Source organism: Chaetura pelagica, unplaced genomic scaffold (genome assembly GCF_000747805.2).
Source record: "Chaetura pelagica isolate M959 unplaced genomic scaffold, ChaPel_1.0 scaffold246, whole genome shotgun sequence".
In the NCBI taxonomy this organism is placed as follows: domain Eukaryota; kingdom Metazoa; phylum Chordata; class Aves; order Apodiformes; family Apodidae; genus Chaetura; species Chaetura pelagica.
Window position 1 is genome coordinate 1,804,035 of NW_009953647.1, and position 14,896 is coordinate 1,818,930.

Genomic DNA, 14,896 nt, shown 5'->3' on the forward strand with positions numbered 1-14,896 from the left:
CCTGCATTTCCAGGAATCGTGCCAGTTTCTTATGGGTTAGTAGCTGAAGTTCATGGCATTAGCTGGTTCTCATTTCATATGACAGTTGTGAGTGCATGGTGCTGGAAGGAACAATGGGTCAGAGCATGGTGCTTTATGCCAGAATATGCTGTCTACGTAGCCTGCTATATCTATCTTCTGGGGAGTGCTTTCTGAATGAGTAAACAAGTGGTTTTATGTTCTTTTTTTCCAGTTTGGGGTACAGCAAAGGGTAAACATTCTTGACTGTTTGTCCTGAATAGCATGTATTTTTATTAATACTTTCTGCAATATCGATACTGTCAGCAGCACATGTGCACTAACTAGTTACACACTATGAACACCTCTGATCCAAAACTATGCAAAGCTTTGGTGATAATGCCAAAGTTACCTGTGGCTTTCTTAACTTGGGTTGTGACATTTCCAGTGCTCAGAAGTGGCAGGTGTATCAAGCATGAAAATTACATAAACAGAAAAGTCCAGGGTGTGCTAAAATGGTATCAGACAATGTTTTTCTCTTTGAAGATATTAAAACAAAACATGAATCATAACACCTCTCTGATGTCAGAAGTGCCTCTGCTCCCAAAGATACAATTTTCATCTTTTCACATTACAAGGCTTTGAGTAGATAAAACCAGTCAGTATCTGATTGCACTTTAGAGGGGTCAGTTTTGAGCCCACTTTATTTATCCTTGCTAATTTCTCTGCTTCAGCTGAGTTTTTAATTTCCTGACCTGGACTGGCACTTTACATTGCTGAGTGCTTCTAACTCTCAAACCAGCCCTTCACTTTTCTCATTTAATTTCTGACTTTTAATACCATAATTATCCTGAGGATATCTGAGTAACTAATTTACAGAGACAAATAGGTTTCTTTTTTGAATGAAACAATTTAGGTTTTTCAGCATATTGGGATCCTCAGGATACAACACAATGATAGTAATGCATTTTGCCAACAGTGACATTTGATAGAAAATTGTAATTAATAAAAAAAATAATAATCTGATGTGTTCTGACTTGAGTATTTTGCAAAAAGGGCAATACAATGTTAGTATGTTATTTGGAAGTAATGGAAGAAGAAAACAGGAAGTTGTTGTCACATTACTGTATAAATCTGTGAACGTCTGCCTAATGCACCAGCTCAAAATGTTGGAAATACTGACAATGTGTAGTAAAGAACCGTAAAGTGTGTAGAGAAAGACAATAAAGCACTGGAATGTGTAGAATAGCTTCTCTTCTACATTAAACATTTGCAGAATTTCCAGCTTGAGGAAAAAAAAATTACCAGAGGGCAAATAATGCAATGTTATGAGTTGCCTGGTGAGAGAGAATAAAGAACAATTATTTACTATTTCTCACCATACAAGATCTAAGGAAGATAAAATAAATTGATATAGCAGACTGATGAGAACTGGTAAAATACAGCATTGAAACATTTTCCCTAAGTATCTGGTTCTGCTATGGTCATAGTAAGGATTCAGGGCTTTGGTATGGCTTTTTTAATATAATGCTCCCGCTGTGAGGTAGAGAAGTGATACAAGACTCAATTTATACAAGCCGCTGGGAACTGAATGCCCAAGGTCATGATGGGAATTTGGGACAGTGCAGTACTTTTAATCTAAGTCTTTCTAAATCCCAGATTAGAGTCTTAGTTGTTGTATTATTTTGTTCTTTGTGTTTTGAAGAAAAACACTCCAATCCCTCCCCTCAGGCCTTTAAAAAAAAATATTTAAAAATGGAGGGAAAGAAGTGAAAAGGGATTGGCTGGATCAGACCACATAGCTGAGACGTTCAGCATATGTTTTTAAGTCATCAGTTCAAGAGTGTTCAAACACTGTACTTTTCTACAGGAGGCAGAAAATAACCTCTATTCATACTGTTCATGGCTTGGCACAAACATCATGCTTCTTTTGTTAGTCTGGTCTCATCTGCTAGCAACTTTTTTCCTTAGGTTGTTGGGCTGCTCTGAATATCTTTGCCAGAGCATTATGAAAACAAGGGGCTTATTAATTAACTGCCTTGAATTACACAAATAACACATGAATGGTACAGAATCTGCTGCTGAAATCTTCATGTTGAGGTGGTATGACACACATAACTGCCTGAGTTTAGACTAGACCTCTAAAAATTAATTTTAAATATAGGAGGGGAAAGATAGGTCAGTGAAATTTTAGATGAAAAGTGTGTTTTTCACCAGGTAGTTAAACCAAGGAACATATTTATACTTGTATTTATATGTCCTATTTGTGTCCTATGGGGAATTAATTCAGTTTGCAGTCTCATTTTTTGTCTCAGGGTTACCAGCCACCTTTGCTAGGAGTACTTTTTTGTAAGTGTTGAAGAGTAGTGCAAACTTGTCTGGTACATTTTGGAGCAGCTTTGTATTTGGTTTGTTTTTTGTATAGTTTTGGGATTTTTGTTGTGGTTTGTTTGTTTCTTTGTTTCTTTGGTGTTTTGTTTGGGGTTTTGTTTCTTGTGGGATGTTGTGGGTTTTGTTGTTGTTGTTGTGTTTTGTTTTGTTTTTACATGAGAGTGTCCATTATCTTAACAATCTAGTTTTTCTCATAGCTTCTTTGTTTACTGGTATTAACTCAGTCTCACCTGAATTCATCTTGAGGGACCTTTTTGTTTGTGCAGATTCTCTGCCCAGGCATTCTACAGTAAGAATCTCTAAGGGTAAACAAGACTCTCTCTTCCCCTAGTGAAAACATACGTAAACCCTTATAGCTTCAAAAGTAAGGAAACCATCAAGAGATGCTAATTTTGCTGACAGAGCCTAAGGCAAGTAGTATTTTAAACATGATCAACATAATACATTACTTTTTGATGTTTGTCTGTGGGGATCTCACTTGTTTGTATGAGAATGTGAGAAAGAATAATTTTACAATGATACTAACAACATTGAGAAAGCCCAAAAGGTGCTTTCCCTTCTTCTTTCCCTTCTTGCTTTCTCACCTCCCAAAATGTGGAAGAGGACAGTAATCTTCCTAATGTTTAAAAAGACATCAGTTCTCATCTTCATGTAAACATTCGATGCCAAGTATAAATAAAAAAATCTGAATTAGGAAATTGAGCTATTACTCCATTAATATAGTGAGGGAAGTATAAAAAAAAAAAAAAAAGAAAGAATAATAGACATTTATGATTATACTCTGTATTGGTAGCACTGATAATTGACTGACATATCTGGGTGTCTGAACTGATAATTATTGATATACTGATAGATATACACACACAGAAAATTATTGATATATACTAATAATGACTATTAAAGTAGTAGTTGCCTGAATTTAAACTTTGAGCCTGACTAGATCATTGATAGGAAAGACTGAATTACCTGAAAGTATAAGCCTTTGTTTTTTGAGCTAAGAAATGTAATTCTGTAAAATAAGAAAAAGAAGTGTAAAATATGCATTTTTTTAAAACATAAGAGGGGAGAGTATATGACTTGAAGTGGCTATGGATCTGTTATATACTATTTATGGTGCTTCCTAACATGTAAATGACATATCACCTGTAAGACCACATGACATTTGCATCCTCACAAGCTACAATTTAAAACTGAGCATCCTAATACCAGTCAAAAAAAAATTAAAAAAAACCCCACAAGTCTAGAAAATGTTAGAAAATGTTGCAGTAGATCTTGTTACAGACAAGGTCTAATTTACAAATAAATTCCCTGATCCAGTAAAGGACTGAAGTATATGCTTTAAGCATGTGAATAGTTTCATCTGAAAATTCAAATTTAGGAAAGACGTTTTAGACACATTAAAGACATTAGACACATAATTCAGGGTTATGATCATAGTGACTTTTTTTTCCCCTTGCTCTATTTCTTACATTTGTATTGTTGCTTCATGTGCACTTTAGAAATTGATAAAAAATTTATGTTAAATCTTCCTTTCTCCCTCCCATTTCCTAGTTTTTCTGCCTCAAGTCACTGTGTTGAGTAAAAGGCAAGTAGGGAAGATGGAAACAAAAGTAATAGCAATTGTTTCAAAGTACTTTGACATTCTAAAACCTTTCAAGGTGTTTGGTATGTTGAAATTTCCCCTATAATTTATTTTGAACAACTATGGTTGTTTAATGCAAAATATTATTATAATGAGAAGAAAGAAAAAGAAAGAAGGAAGGACAGGGAAAGTAAAGAAAACCTCTGGGCTGTAACAAGACTCTCTACTTAATCCTGTATTTCACTTGCTATCTCTGACCCTTGTAGAGAAATATTCCTCTGATGTTTATAGTCATGCTGCCTTCATTTTCACATTAAAGCAATCCTGTAACACTCACCATGACAATAACAGCATCCATCAATAACATTACTATACCAAGCAAAAATTAATTACTGCATCTTTTGAGATAGGAAATAAAAATGTGGCTGCATTTTATCCTCCCCAGCCCCCCAGGAATTCAGACCTTGAACACCATACAGCTGAAAAGGTTCTCTCTGGTAATCAGAGATTTATTTATTTTTGCCATGTGTTTTAAGTGTAGCCTCATATGAGGAAACGTTTATAAAACAGATTGCTGGACTCTTATAGAGGAAAGTAAGAAAGGGCAGAATAATGTTTGAAAACAGGAAACTGTTCTTTCATAGCCTACATAAATGGCTTACATCCAGATTTTGTAATCTTACACTTTAAGTGGATTTTTCTAGGGTAACCTATTTAAAACCATAATTGTACATGGATATAAGATCAAGTCCCAGTCGCATAACAGGAACAAATACGAAGTATCTGATATGGCATGACAAAAGTAAATGTATTGATAAGGAAAGAAAATAATTTTATTTCAGAATTAATTTTAGTTGCTGGAAATAACTGGCCTTTGAAGCATAAAAAATAGTTTATTAAAAACCAGCAAAAAGATATACCGATTTCCCCTTGTCTTATTGTGCAAATTAATATAGACTCCATTGCAGTATCAGTAAACTCAATGGTATATAGACTCTTTTATTTAAGATAATTTTTAATGGAGTATTTATGTCCATTGTGGCAGTGAGAAGAGTAGGCAGATGCTGACAAACAGTGATGTATAGGTTTCATATATGTGTAAAAAAAAAAAAGGACCGATCTAGTTCTTTATACTGCACAGGTAACTACACACATCTTTACCACCATGCCACTGTTGCACTCTGTGCTTCTGAATGGCATCATTAATCATATTATTATAAAACCTTCATTCAGGCAAGTCCATCACAAGTTTGGGGAAAGTTATCTTGGCAGATTAATTTTTGCCCATCTGTGTTTCTGTGTGTGGGCTGTAAATATTTTCATTGTCATAAGGCTTTGCAAAAAAAATGTTAAACTGCTCTTTCATTTTCTTGCATTTAAGATTGCTTTATGGTCCATTAAAATAAATTGCTACTTACTACTAAAGTCTTCATTTACTTGGCAGAACTGTAGCTTGTTTATAGATGTTTTATTTTGTGTAACTGTCTTGTTACATATATTAATCCAGGCTAGGACTTTTAAGGACACAGAGATGGCTAAGTCTTATTAATGTCAAATTTATAATTGATTATCTAAAGGTTTCAAAGCTGCAAATTTAGCTTTCAAATTTCAGGACTGGCCTTCAAGAACTACTTCTGGTTTTGTTTGCATGAGTTGATTTTTTTTTTGGTAGGTTTGTTTGGGGTTTTTTTCCCCTTCTTTTCAAGCTAGATGAGAGGTTTTACTGCATGACTAACAAACTCAAGGGAAAAAAAGAGCATGTGAACCTGTCTCATGGTCAGCACTTGTTTGGTAGAAGCCTTTTAGTTAATCTGCACTGTGCCATTTTTATTTTTGGGGAATTCCATTATAGATCATATCAGTTCACCTAAGAGTGGCCTTTGCAGACATTGCAATCATGTCTTGAAAAACACCTCAGATGATGATGCAATCTTTTACACCGGTGACTAAAATTCAGGACTTTCCAGCAGTTTCTTTATAGCAATGTCCAGTAGTGCAGATCAGCAAAGATCTGTTAGTTAAAAATTGTAGCGTGTCAGAGTTCTTTATAAGACAGACATGAAGATTTCATTTCAAAGTATTCTCAATTCTAAAGTTGGACACATCTGAATTTGCTTTCACGGTGCCTTAGATATGGGAATATTACTGATTTTAAGAGTAAAAAAAAATGTATAGGTTTAAAGTTGTCAGGAGTTACTAGATGTTGAAGAAAAAATACTTTCATTATTAAATGATCAGTGAAACTTGTCAGAAAGGAAATTATGAAGCCGGTACTTTGCTGAAATGCTTCATATCATCTTGCTGCTGGCTGCGTCATTGCAAGTACCATAACATATTACACTTTAAAATGTTTATTATCTATGACAGTAACTGTTTCTTGCATGGCTTTCTAACTGATATGTTTTGTGATGATTCATGCTGGGTTACATCAGTTTTACCGTGTTACCTCATTCAGTGAGACCTGTTGTAAGACAACCTGGTAATCTTAGGATAAAACACATTTCTACATAAACCTAGTGATTCGTAGGAAAAAAAAGGTTTCTTTTTCCTCCAGGCATTTCTGAGCTTTCTGTGTCTGAAAGATAAATTTGGAGATTGCTTTATTATGCAAGTATGTCTAAAGTATAGGAGCAAAAACCTGAGCTGATATCTGTTTATGTAATTAAATGTACTTCCAGTTGACAGCATGTCTGATTGTAAATGATACAAATACATATCAGGAGGTAGAGAGAGGTGTAACCAATTTTGTGTAGAAATGTTAGAAAAAGAAGTGGAATGGAACTTTCTCCTCACTCATAACTTTCCTTCCTGCTAATTTTTGTACTTTGTGCCTAAATTTGATTCCACATTGCATGCAAGCAGTTGTTTTAGTAAACAACAATCACAAATTTAGCTTGATTCACAGTTGCAGTGGGCTTATGTGGTTGGGAAGGCTTTGTATCCATAAGGTGGAAAGGAACAAGGAAGAAGTCCTATACAGTGACTAGAGTAATTTGTTTTGTCTTTCTGTCAGATGCCAATTCTGCTGTTAAATGTTTGGGTTTTTTCTTGGAGGTAGGCTATTTTGTACCCAAAAGTGAATGCAGAAAAATCTGTCTCACTAGTAGGGATGTCAACATAGCAGAATCTTCCCTGGGCACTCCACTGGCTACTGCTCTTTGCAGCTTTTGTTACAGAGAAAAAGCCAGGGGTGAATGAGAATTAATCTTAGGGTTTAGTTGACAGGGTAGAGAAAGCAATTGCTACTAAAAGTGTTGTAAAATCTGGGTCCTGTTCTGCTAGGAAATTTCAGACTATACCCTGTGAGGAAATGTGAGCTGAGAAAGAAATTTAGACTGGATGCCCATATTGGATTTTCTTTCAGAAACTGGATGTATTTAAACTTTGAAAATATTGGAGTACAGGTGAAAGTTCTGTTGAGTTTATAACTCTCTTCTGAATATGTAAGTCTACACCTGTGTGTTATTTCTTGTAGGGATACATAAAATGAAAAAATATCCCTTTTTGTTAAAAACATTTTTTTCTAATAAAGAATGGAAGGAAGGGGCCTCACTTTTGTTATTGACAGCCAAGCAGAAAGTGAGTTACTGCTGCTTTAGAAACACCAAGAGGTATGAAAGGTTCTTATGAAAATTGTTTTGTCCTAGAGGGGTAGTAAACCTCTATGTTTTTTCCTTTCCCTTCTCCTATTCAGGATAACAGCCTCATCATAATGTGGGTGCAAAATTTGTCATAATCAGAGAACTCACCTGATGTCTCAACCCCTTTCATGAATATTTATTTACTTTCCAGTGGAATTTTCTTGTTTTTATCAAAAAGAGAGTTGACAATCTTAAATATCCTTCTTTTGACATCTTGATAACTTTGTTCCCTTCTTATCATAAACTGTATTTTGTTAGCATACTAATGTCATCCCTAGCTGACCTCTTAGGACTGGTATCTTGAAATTTTATTATGCTACCTGGGGTTTAATTTGACAGTCTGAGATTGACCTTCATACAAATCTCAGGAAAAAATTAGCCTCTAGCCAACACTAGCTTATTTTAGTAAAACTAATTTTTAAGGTCAATCTTTTTTCCAGAGCTGTCTTTGTTCCTATGAAAGATGCCATTAGGGACAGATTTCTCTATTGGTCGTGTTGATTAAGTCTTTCACTTCAGTTTTACTTTTTAAAAAAAATTATTTTCTTTCACTTACATCTGAATTTATATTTTGAACTAGTAAAACTCAGGTTTTAATCTTGTCACTATTCTGTTTTATTGTTCTGACAATCAAACTTCAGTGTAAGACTTGTTTTCTTTCCTTACCAAGTTAATTTGTATAAAGATTATATGTAGCTATCATAAAGGGGTTCAGGTGCTAAACGTAACCTTAGTCAATGTGTTACAGACTGCCTGTGAAATAATAATACAGAGAGCAAATTTCATCATGATGAATAGAGGTCAGTGGAGCTCTGAGAAGTGAGCAAACTAACATTTCACTTAGAACTTGCCAGAGATGGAATAGAACTCAAGAAAGACATGTATATTAATATTCATTAATGTCAAACATTCCTATTTTATTAATGTTTTATTTTGCAAAAGTAGGAATGCAATTGGTATTCTGCAAGGAAATTTGAATCAGCCAACAACATAGCAAAAGCTGTCATAAAGTTCACCAAATGTGACTTTTGATGTTAGTATGATTTCCATATAACCTTTTCAAGATTATCAGTACTTTTATGTTAGTAATTTATATAAAATCTATTTCTGTGGCAACTGAAAGGAAAAAAAGAAAAAAACAACCAAGCTTGGAAGTGGACATTTTTTTGTAAGGTATTTTATTTCCTCAAAATATCAGGACAGAAGCAGAGCTCACATTCTCCCTTGTGCAGTCAGTTCTATTCCCTCTCAGGTTTCCTTATTACTTAGAAATGGATCAAAAAAAGCTGATTTTTGGGAGTTTAAAATGATCTTTTCATAATGCTTGTGTATTCCAAGATGTATTTATAATGTTCTATTACATATAATACAGAATGTTATTTAGATAAATAATACTAAGTGAATTGCTATTATAGGGCTCTCAGCTGAAAGAAACATAGCATAAAAATAATATGAAAGATAAAAATTATAATGATGCCAAGTTAAAGAAATCTATTCTGCTTTAAGATGCGAATTTACAAATGAACTGCATGTTACCTATATGCTCATACACATGCACATCTTTTATCATAGCTAACATGGCTCCTGATTGCTCTAAGGTTTGTATAGCACTTTGAATAAGATGCCTCCAAGTCTCACAAGGTCCTTGTTTTAATTATTTATAAAAATTGTAGTTTAAAGTGCTTGCAGTGAGATGCAGCAGGTGATTAAATCAGTAATTCCTCACTGTTTACTGTCTTTTATGTGAGGAAGCTCAAATTTTGACAACTGAGTGAAAACCAGAGTTTATGCAGACTGTTGATACCCAACCTGAAATGCAAGACTGTGCTCAAAAGAAAATTAAAATGCAATGAGTTTGTATCAGCAATTCAGAAGGCAAGATTCTCTTTAATCCTTGAATCATTTATCTTAAACTGGGAACTTGTGCTTCTCGCCAATTAGTACAGATGGTATCTGTAATGTCTACTAATTTAGATGAGTATGTTTGATGGTAAGTCCCTCTCTCATGGTGTGAGCCCTAAATACCAAGCATTCTTAAGGAAGAAGGGCTGCTGTCTTCTCTGAATCTTTTAAAATTCAGTTTTCCTAAGAATTTTGGTAGAATAAGTTTATTTAAATAATGAAAATTCCTTGGTTTCTGAATTAAGAAGAAGGAGGTATTCACTTAATGTTTTAGGACATCCAGTGGATCTATGGGGAAATGTATGAAAATTCAGACATAGGGCTTCCTGTCATAATAGAGCAAATGTAATAAATTTTTCACATTATACTCTCAGTTTTTTAGCAAGCTATTTACCTGGAAAGATCAGCTCTCATAATTTGTCTTACTTTCTTCTAAAGTCTTTCAGACTCGTCTTAATCTGCTTTTTATACCTATAGAATCATCCAGGTAACTGCAATGTATTTGTGAGACAAGATTTTGCCAATAACCTACTCCTTTCAGTGTATCACCCTTGTCTGTATATCCAAGGGCAAAATCCTTTAAATTTTTTTTTCTACCCCTTTTTCCAGTAAGGCAGCCAGTATTTCTGCCTGATCCATTCTCAGTAACCACGTGAGATCCATCTCAAAATTTGGCATTACTTTTACTGTGACTCAGAGACAGTTTTAATGAAAAGGTTATTGTCAATTGTTCAAACATTTTATTTTTAAGTTCCTTTAGATGTCTTGAACAGATATTATATGGTTCAGACAACTTACTAAACCTGTTTTCTGTTGGCAAGCTTGTCATCAAATAAAAGAAATATTGGATTAAAGTGTGTTTTTTATTGTCATGGATCCAGGTACTGCATTGCTGAAGAGAATAGAAATTTTGGCAGTAAATCTGGGAGGACAATCTAGGAGCGTTTAAAGAGAAAAATCTTACTGAGTAATTTTTTTTATTTTTTATTTTTATTTGAAGTAAAATACCCATGTCCAGATCTGTGATAAGAAAAAATAGACTCAAATTGCATAAAAGGAAATGTAGTAGAACAGGAAATATTTAGGGCTTCTAAGGGATAGCTTGCTCTGTCATTGAAAGCTTTTGAGAACAAAGCAGGCATATGTCTGCTGAGGGGATCACCAGTAAACCTGATCTTTCTTGAAGAAGGGTGAGCAGATTGTGTCATTACTACTGAAAGTGCTGTGAATAGATGTAAAACCTCAAATGGTGATCTGTAAACTGCAAAAAGCTGTGAAACATTCATGCAAAGAAGTACACAGGATAGACAGCTAATGGCACCACATTCTAGGGATCAAATTCTTGACTGTTGCAATTCCCAGCTGGTGTGTCAAAACAATAATAACAAAATGTATGATATTATAAAAGGAATAAAATTGCATGCACTGATATGCAAAGTACTGATTTGTATTGACTTCACTTCCTCAGTCTCCGGACAACATGAGATATGTAGTGTGGCCATAGTTCTTTATTTTTTCCCCAAAAAAGTAATGTTGAATCACTCTGATGTACATTATTTTTTTGAGGTTATCACTGAGTTCTCTAATTCCATCACATGGAACATAGAACTTAGGAAGGTTAATTTCCTCTACAAGGAAGCTGATTGGTTCAACACCTTTCCCCCCCATGTTTCCAATTTTCTTTCCTATTAATACTTTTTGGACTTGAACTGCAGTCATGTTTATATTTAAGGTCTGATTTAAAGGTAGGTAGAATTATTTGGGAGAGAATTAGCCTTTCTTTGTGCTATCATCTGTCCCAAATGGATGAATGATTGGGTCACTTACATAAAGTTGTGTTTCTTAATGCATAATTTCCCATTTGTTGTGCTTAAGATCTGTGACCAACAGTTCAAAATTAGTAATTTTCAGATTCTAGTAATATTTTGACCACATTACCAGGTAATTAATATTTTAGATATCTCTATGAAGTAAAGTATACATAACATGTTAGTGTTGATAATTCTCTCAAGGCTGGAAACCTTGGAAGAAGCTTATAAATCAGATATTTTTAAACTGTAAGAAAGATTTGTTCATTTTTTTTCTTTTTAAACCCAGAAAAAACCTCAGCTCAGCCTGCTTTAACCCTAATTACTTTTTCAGTGTGTTGAATATTGTTACAAGTCTTAGAAGGACAAGTATTTTTAATACCTAAATGAGATGGTCAGTCACTGTCTAGGAACCTTCAACAGAACACTGGCTGTTGTTTTGGCTTCATTAAATCCTCGTGTTCCTCTTTTGCAAGCATTACAATTAGGCTACCTCTCAGCTTATCAGGGCATCTTACCATGGTTGCTTTAATAGGGATAATTGGAACCTCTTTGCTTATCTGTCATTACAAGAGAGAATTTGCTCAGAGGAGTGCAGAATTAGAGGAGGATATGGTACAGGCATTGCTATTAGAAGAATAGAAAAACAGGATGTACTAAACCAACATTCTTAGGTTCTATAATTATTTCAGTGTGAGCAAAGGAGTGTAATGACGATGGGGGCATTTATGTCTAAAAGATAGTGAAATTCCACCCTGTGTAATCAACCACCTGCCCTCCCTGTAAAGTGCAATTGCCAGGTACTAATAGGAATTCAGAGTTTAACAGTAATGTCAGATCTACTGTCTTTCTACAGAAGTACTATTTCAGTTGTACCGCATGACACATTCTCCAGCTAATTGCTCTCAAATGTTCCCCATAAATTACTCCACAGTATGAAATGAAAATCCCACAGACAGGCTTATGTATCATGTTTGAGAGGTGAAGCTTGTTTATATAACAAAATCAAATATTTTTGCAGAAATTCACTATTTCTTAAAATCAGAAGGGAGTGAATGAAAATGCTAATTCACTGTAGTAGGACAAACACCTTACTGGTTCTATCTAACTTAGAATAGAGACTCGGATCTGAATCTCTGCACATTGCATTTTCTTCAGGACAGTACAGTTAAGGTGAAGTTTCTTAGAGCTGCCTTATAGTACACGACTGAGGAGAGGGTTAGACTTTTTTTCTCTGCTGCTTCTGTGAACCTAATTTTTAAAATGAGCTCTGGTGCTTGTCTGACTGCTTGGAGAGCCTGCTACTGTTCCTAAGCTAGATGAAAAAGATATTTAAAATAAAAAATAAAATAAAATTAGCTGAATGTACTCATAGAGAAGCCAAGCAAGTACCAGAGATGTTGGAAAGGAAAAGGAGGCAGTTCAGGCCTGGGAGGATTGAGAAAGTGGATTTTCCCTTTGGCAGCAGAAAATTATCAGATTGGAATGTAAGGTATTGTAAGATCTGCTCTTTCATGCAATATCCAAAGTCTGGAGCATCTCTCCTATGAGGATAGGCTGAGAGAGTTGGAGCTGTTCAGCCTGGAGAAGAGAAGGCTCTGGAGGGACCTTATATCAGCCTTCCAGTATCTGAAGGGTGCCTACAGGAAATCTGGGAGGGACTTTTTACCAGGGCTTGTAGTGAGAGGACTAGAGATAATGGATCAAAACTGGAAGACGGCAGATTTAGGTTGGACATTAGGAGGAGATTGTTTCATGTGAGGGTGGTGAGACACTGGAACAGGTTGCCAGGGAAGTTGTGGAAGCATTCAAGACCAGGTTGGCTTGGGCTCTGAATCACCTGATCCTAGTGGGAGATGCCCCTGGCCATCCATCATGTGATTCTATGATCTCTTATCAGCATGGCCCTATTTCATATAAATAAACAATTAGTTGGCTAGAGAGCTTGTATTACTTTAAAAGGTGTCATTATGGTATTAACCAGACATGTAAGAGAACTTAATGGATTGACTTTCTATTTCTGACATTTGTAAATTATTTCAATTCTGTCTCAGTAAAAGAAACACTTATGTGTATTTTAGATGTATTCTTCCTTAATCCTCACAGTGATTGGACTTCTGTAGAGGAGAAAAATACCAGTTTTGGAGCTGGTTGAATGATTTGGGCCTATAAAGAAGTTCTGAATTTCTATGAAAAACCTTAACATTGGTACATAAAATGGCATCAATTTATTCCTTCTCCTAAAATCTGCAACTTTGTACCTGTCTGAAGATTCACATTTTTCTGTCACTTCTGCTTTTCAGTGTAGCCTTTCCAGATGCATTTTTGCATCTGCAATTTTGTTTGTTCCAGAATAATTTGTGGTTCTTTTATGGTAACATCCAGAATGACACTTGTTTGTGTGACTGCCGACTGACATTGCTTTTTCTGATTTTTCTTAAATGTAGTAGAAGAAATTGGGATTCTCCTTTCATTTTAAATGCTGTCACAACATTTTGGTAGAATTTTGGTGGGGTGGCTAGACAAACAGATCCACACTACTGAGGGATTAGAACAGAGGGCTTCAAAATTACTTGAGGAAGAATAAACTGTTGAAATAAAATTACTCTCCTGTTCACAGAATCACAGAATGGCAGGGATTGGAAGGAACCTCTGAGATTGGCTAGTCCAGCCCGCCTGTTAGAAAAGGATCCCCTAGAGCAAATTACACAGGAACTTGTCCAGGCAGGTTTTGAATATCTCCAGGGATGGAGACTCCACAGCCTCACTGGGCAGCTTGATCCAGTGCTCTGTTACCCTTAGAGTAAACAAATATTTTCTTATATTTAAGTTAAATATGCTGTGTACCAGTTTGTGACCATTACCCCTTGTTCTGTCGCTGGACACCACTGAGAAGGGTCTCCTGTTAACCTAATTGCATTTGCTGGAGCCTTTTGTCAGTCTGCTCTATAGATAGTGATCGTAGGAATGAATCATACCCCCAGCCCACTTCTATCAGAGATTTGACAAGACATTTAAGCCTAGATGAGATGCTGAGCCAGCTGACAGCAGTGGATGCTGAGTGAGATCAAGTCTAATGCTTCATGTTAGAGGGATGGGCTTTTTCAGTTGTTGCCCCCACAGGGATTTATGCTGCTCCCTGCTCCACTGTCTGAGGTGAATTAAATACTGCAAAGATTGTGTTTTAATTTATTTTTCTTTTAATATTTATGATCCACATTCTGCTCTGAAATGCATGATCTGTCCTTCACTGAAACAAATACAGATACAGAAAAAGTTTTGAGATGAGTAATTTAAGGATTTCCACTCAGAACTTGCAATCTTGCGTGGAATTCTTTTACTTTTCACTGTCTAATTAATTTTCTGATTTGGTGATGTTTTTATGTGTAGGTCACAGTGTTGTGAGTATCCTGAGAAACATAAGGCAATTGGAGGATTTGACTCCAGGAGATTTGTTTGAACATGGACTGAATGATTTGGGCTACTTAGATAGTAATTGCTACAGTTGACAAAACAAATAAAAATTATGCTGGTTTTGCATACTTTGCAAGGCTCTCTTAAAACATAATGGGGGG